This window comes from Ornithodoros turicata, chromosome 1, assembly GCF_037126465.1.
Source record: "Ornithodoros turicata isolate Travis chromosome 1, ASM3712646v1, whole genome shotgun sequence".
Lineage (NCBI taxonomy): Eukaryota > Metazoa > Arthropoda > Arachnida > Ixodida > Argasidae > Ornithodoros > Ornithodoros turicata.
The window spans coordinates 83,362,450-83,369,194 of record NC_088201.1 but is presented as its reverse complement, the minus strand read 5'-3'; the positions used below and the strand labels follow the sequence as shown (position 1 = coordinate 83,369,194).

General features: G+C 43.8%; 1 non-coding gene across 1 annotated transcript; it reads left to right on the top strand.

The window, feature by feature from the left end:
• Positions 1-6,023: 6,023 nt before the first annotated feature.
• Trnag-ucc (transfer RNA glycine (anticodon UCC)) lies at positions 6,024-6,095 on the top strand. The gene has a single exon. It is a non-coding gene; the product is annotated as a tRNA-Gly (tRNA).
• The last annotated feature ends 650 nt before the right edge of the window (positions 6,096-6,745 follow it).

The window sequence follows — 6,745 nt, the reverse complement described above, 5'->3', positions numbered from 1 at the left end:
ACTTCGTGAACGGAGTGAAAGTTGATGAAGAACGCTGCCCATTGTACGTGCCGACGTTATTTCCGGAGGTGTATGGGAAAGTTGTGAAAAACACCGAGGCAGTGGTAGCAAGATATGCAAGGTAGTCATTTTCAATCCATTTTCAGTGCGTGTCTGTGTCTCACATACACAAACTTTAGAACCACAAAAAGACGACGCAACCAATCGTATTCCGTAGATGCCATGCGCAACGCTGTAGTCCCATCCAGTCCTCCACTCTACGAGATTTCAGAAAATAGTGCAGCTGAAAGGTACCAACCCCAGGAGGATTGGTCTGGGCTCCCTGAGCTCACGGTACGTATGGTATTTGACTGTGAAAGCACCCAATCAATTGGTGTTCATAAAGAAAATAGATACAGAGAGCAATAGACTTTTGTTGTCATTGATTAATGCATAATACTGAATTCAGGATGCCATCATGAATAACGTGCAGATACTCTGCTCTGCGATACTGCAGATGCTGATGGACATTTTTCTATTCTCTTTGCGTTTGTGAGGCCGGATGGTGCACAAACACAAGTTACCCATCCGTTAAGAGACAGCAAAATCACACAATGCTCAGATTCAGCGGAACGTACTGTCGGAGATGAAGAAAGAGCCTGTGTGTTCAGGGGCTACAATTCTATAAAGAATGATCCTGATGTACTTGAAGACGTAACCAGTGTGTCTACAAATACATTTGCCTTGCTAGTGAGCCTTTTAGCAGTGTTAAGGACTCGCTGTTGCGACGTCACCATACAGAATGCATTATTGCTTTTTTTAATTAAACTGAAGCTAGGCATCTCGTTTACTTCACTAGCAGCACTATTTTCTATGCACGGAACGACAGCATCAAGGATATTTCATCGTGTGTTAGAAGTACTGACTGTCTCAACAAAAGATTGGATATACACACCCCCAGCAGATGTTCGACAAGCAATGTTGCCAGAATGTTTTAAAGTACACTACCCCAAGTGTAAATACATCATAGACTGCACAGAGATCAAAACTGAAATGCCGGCTACAGTGGCACAGCAATGTGCTTTGTTTTCAAGGTATAAAGGAACTTTCACAGTGAAATTTTTGGTAGCAATAGTGCCTAGTGGCCAGATTGCCTTTGTTTCTTCTGCATAGGGCGGCCGCACAAGTGATTCAGAGCTTACTGTTCACTCCAAATTTTTAGATATGACTGAGCATAGTGACGTAGTATTGAGTGATAAGGGATTCCCATCTGTTCGGTGGACCGTCGAAGGAAAAAATGCTGTACTTGTCATGCCACCATTTACATCAGGAAACTTGCAGTTTGCACAACAAGAGGTTGAGGACACGTACTGTATTGCCAGCGTTGGTATAGACCACTTTACTGTTTACAAACAAGAGGCGCCATCTGCGCATGCGCGGGATTGGTGTGGGCAAACCACGCTGAACGCAGCCGTGCGAATGCTTTCCGCAAGTGCGACATCGGCTGTTTTGAACTGCTACACCGCTCTCGAATGTCTCTTTGCACAATACCTGAAATAACGAGGTCTGAAGGAATAAGACAACTGATATATTTCATATTTGTTGTGTATTAGCTAACTTCCAGCCACCGATTATCAAGAAATAACAGTATGCAGACATAAGCTGCATTGTTTTCTTTGTGTTGCACGTGTGTGTATATTTATGTCCTGCGTTAAATGATTGAAGTTTCTAATATGTTTTTGATTCCTGTGATTACAATTTCCAGTTTGCCACATTGTGCTACATTTTCATTCGTGTTAAGGTGACCTGCATTCTTGTATTGTTTCCTAATGTGTAGTATGATATGCTTGGACTTTCTCACTCAGTGTTCTTCGTGGCCAATATAAACTCATTTGCAAAAGCATCAGTGAGTATGTTAACATATTTAATTTTCACACATTATGTATATACACATTTTGTTCAACTTATGCACGAAGTTTCTCAAATTTAACATGACAAACTATTTACAACTCATTTAAGAAATATAGGAAATAAAACTGTTCAAGCTTTGGGATAAGTTGAGACAAGAACACGTCATTGCTCGTCACGTTCACCATGACTTATTGCACTGAGGAATAGACAAAGAAGAATGTGTGTGTAATGTTTAGAATAAACATCATAACTTGCACCTGCGTATAATATGTGCGGGACTGCTTCAAGTGCAACACTCCATTTTCATAGCTCAGGTACTTAGGTAGCTAACTTCGTGTTCCTTGTCCACATGTGGTTTGTCTCGTCTGCTGTGAGGGCACTTGATCTCTATAAGCACCATTTTTCCCAGCCACTTTTGTCCATCTGGGCAACCACATAGCCATGGTTGGCAGTCATGGATGGTCCTTCCAGTCTGGAAGAGAAATAAGCAGAGTGTTCCATGAGAAGCAATGCCAAGCTACACAGGAGCATAACAAAATTAACGTACAGCGTTGTTTTGACAGTTGGTGTACCAGCTCCTGTTGAACGAAGTGAAGACGAGCATTTTTTTGTTTGTTTTACGTACATAGGTGTCTCGAAGGTTGCGAATATTTGCATGTTGATAAACCCTGTTTCATGTTCAAACAGATGATATCTTGGGCATAGAATGAGAACACATACAATACATAGATCGTATCATCGATCGATCGACGTATCAAACATCTCTCATGAATGTACTCATATAATGGGAACTACTAATACTACTGCTACTGGGACAGAACCCTGCTCAGCAGCATCATCACTTAAGATAGTCACTTGAATGTTTCAAGACATACGGGATTTCTTACCTCCACTATTGGTAATCTCATTTTAGTGCCCAAACTCTTTCGGGCAACCGCTTCAGTTGATTTTCCCTAACAACAAAAGATGATCACTGTTTGTGTGATAGAGCAAAATGCATTATGCTTTTCAAGTAAGCATACCATATGCCATAGCGACAGTGCGGATACTTTTTGGATGAGCTAGGCTCCTTGCAAATGACCCAAAGTCGTCCTGCCTCGTCCATATTCTGTGGGTGGTTGATGCTGTAATCCTCAGCTTTCGTTCACTGTGCCACCTGGATAAATACAGAACATTGCTAATCACATGTGTCACCACGTACTTGAGGAAAAAGAATATCACTGCGACATTTAGGCTGTATCCTAAGACAGGGCCCAGTGCACCATATACTTCACTTGTCACTACTGGCCTGCCCGAGAGTGGCAAAGGCGATCTCTGCCACGTTACAATGGCATATGTGCTTTTCATAGAAGTCCATCTTTGTGAGTGACACAACGTCTTTCCAATCGCTCTTTGTCAACTTCATGGTGGGAGAAATTTGTGACACGTCCATGCACTGGAACACTTTAGGGCACTCATGTGTAGCTTGAAGGATATCTTCAATATTTTCCTTGCCAGCTTTGTCTGCTGCAGCTTCAACAAGGTGCCGCAGAGTGGCACGGCAATGCCGAACAACTTCGTCAGCATATTCGAGCGCAATAGCTGTAGTCACAACACTGTTTATGCCCTGAAATTTTCTCAGCAACTGTGCTAGAGATACCAGCACAGTAGCTCTTGTGACTGGCAAAGTTCTTTTTGCACCTGTGAGGAGGTAATCACACTTATGACATAACTCAGTAGCCTCACAATGTACCGTTTTCCTTGCTGTTATCACGGTCATTAAACGACCGTGCAATTATCAAACAATTAGGATTTCAATCAGTTGTGGAAATCCCGTTCCAAATGAGTTCTAAATAGAACACATTATGCATTTATATTCACACACAAAATGCTTGTTCTTTGCTCGCTCATAGTTGAGCCACACGCTGAAAGAACTGGTACGAGTGACAATGACCACAGCAAACGTTATGATGCTATAGCGCGTGCATTTTTCAGCTGTCTCGTTTGTAAGACATGCTATGTTACCTTAGAAGTGAATCACTTTCTGACGCTTACTTCCAAAGAGATCCGCTATGGTTCGTTTGTCGTCGAGTTGCGGTCCTGATTTTGGCACTCCCCAAGCCTGCGGTCTAGACGTACAGGAAGTAACCGCTGACTTATTTACAAACGCAGCAACAGCAGCAGCGTGCGTGCAGCCGCCGGCTACCCCCGCTTTGCAGGAGCATGATGCTCGGTTTATCTTGCGTTCGTGTGACTCCAGCTGCGTAAAATAACACATTTACATATTTCCAGCTTATCTACAGACGTATCTACGCCATTCATAATATCTTATCACCTATAAAGCAAAACACGTACCTCAATCTCGACGTCGTAGACATGTTTCACCGTCTGGGCGACGCATTTTCCACTTACTATAGGGCCAGTGGTTGTTTTCTCACTTGTTTCGCGAACTCCATACACATGGCTGCTTTCGTAGAGTTTAATACCCTTCCTCAAATTAGAAGGTCTAAAAAAATGGCACAAAAGCTCGATCTTCTCGAACCCACAACACAAAACCACAGCCATTGCGCTACGCGCCTCAACGCGACCACCGACCCAGTTCAGTGACACATAGTCGCTTGGTGGAGTTGAACGGCATAGGGAGCCTCCATGTGGCAACCATGGAGGCAACCTCCAGCAACCCATGGAGGCAACCTCCAGCAACCCATGGAGGCTCGCTAGAAGCTCGCTAGAACGGCAGCGTTCGCTCTGCCCCCTGGAGAAGCGCTGGAGGCGCTCGTGTCGTTCGGAAAATGGCGTAATTTTAGAAATAGGTGACATTGGGTCATACTGTTCGTCACCCAGTAACATTTCGAAACATGATTACGAAACGGCTCGCAGTGTCGGACTACGAGCAATTTCGACCACCTCTGGCTCTTCACCGTGCGCCGGGAAAGCTCTGACATTGCTAGAAACAATGTACTATGGTAGTCTACTGGATATGCGAAGTATAAGCATGCTGTGCTCGAGCAGGGCGTCTCGCCATGTCCTTTTCCTTACTTAAATGCTTTTATGGTGGGTTAAATTGTATCGAGTTATCAGCATCTCTTACAGTCCGTGTTCCTTTCAAATTAATTCTTGGTTCTTTTGTCGAAGTCCGTTCACACATCTCTTAACTCGCGGATTATGCTCACATATTTGAGACGCGTTTCAGATGTTAATATGTGTAATTATGACATTCGTATGTTTCGTAACGTTGTAATGTATAATCGTCACACATGTGCTGTCTCCATATTTTCGTGATCATTCTCTGTGTTTTATAAATGCAATACAAGTAAATACTGAAAAATGTTTTCCTCCCCCACGCTGCTACCACACTTGGTCGGGCCTAGCTGGTAGCGAAAGGTCTTAGCGAGTGGGTAACCTATTAAGCCGGGAACCAGTACAGCTAATTATTTCATTGATTTTAAAAAGATACCAAACGAAATTCCACGCCAAAATCTCGCGGATCTCTCGAACGAAGAGATTTCCTAAAATTTTCCAGTGGTCGCTACATACGACGAGTGTCTATTTTTGTGCGGCGCTTGTTCAAACAGTTCGACAATTCCGTTTCACAGGACACGCCGTACATCTGAAGCCTCTTTTTATGCATATATTGAGGACCTCATGTCTCATATGTCAAGAATGGAGTTTCAGGTCAGGAGACTGCCTTTCGACCGAAGTCTCTTCATCTGTTGAGTAGTTGAGGAACAGTCGCTGTTCGAAACGTCCACTCCTGACCCGAGGCTTCATCAGTAGAATCCGGGAGGGAATCGGTAGGAGGGCGATCGCCCCCTCCCCCCCCCCCAAATCATCAGGTCAAACATTAGGATACCCCTCCTCCCCTCCCCCGCTATGGGCTTCGAAAAAGAAGCCGCCCAAAGTAAGGGTCTATAACCCCCTTGGACTTCACTCTAGAGATGTGTCATCCGTACGCTCGATCCCTGTTCTCTCACACGTGTGATACGTCGACCTCACCTTTTTATTTCTACGGGATGCGTCGGGCTATGCCGGTCGTGCTCACTTGGACGACAGGGTGCCTTCCGGCAAGAAACCGGTTGCGCCATTATAGTATAGTTTTTTGTCAGCATTAACGGTACCGCAGAGCAAACGTTTGTTTGTGTGTTTTAACATGTGCGTCGGTGGTATAGTGGTTAGCATAGCTGCCTTCCAAGCAGTTGACCCGGGTTCGATTCCCGGCCGACGCAAGTTTTTCTTTTCATTTGCGACATGTCCGGCATGCCTTCCGGAAGGACGTAGTTTTTTTTTTTCTTTACATTCAGCAAAAACGATTCAACTTGGGCTACCAATGTTTAGTAATGCTCAGTGTCTCATATAGTATGAGTATAGTTCGTGTATGTTCTCTGGTGAATATTGTCCACCAGGAAGAAACCTATCGTCTTTCTTCACTTTTTTAGATGGATATTCTCGTATGTATCAAACCAGGAGTACAGTGTAATACTATAGGGGGCGATTTTAATATTGATATGTTAACTAACTCTGTAGACAGAAACGAGTTTGTAATGTTAATGGATGGATATGGACATTTATATGGACATATATATATATGGAAATTTACTTAAGACTAGAAGAAAGGGTCACCCGAGTCGACGAACTCGTTTCCAGAAAAAGCAACACGCTCGCGTGCTGTACTGCGTTAACGCGTCGTGCGCAGAATCGCGTTCGGTTTCGGGTACGGCATTGGGGAAACGCGGCCCGGCGTGTTGCCGAAACGTCTTCGAGGACGCGGGTGACCATTTCTTCGAGTTTTAAGTAAATTTTCGTTCGAAAAATATTCGTAACTTTTAATATCCGCGACATAAAGAATTCGCATTATGTTATAGTGTATACAGAAAAT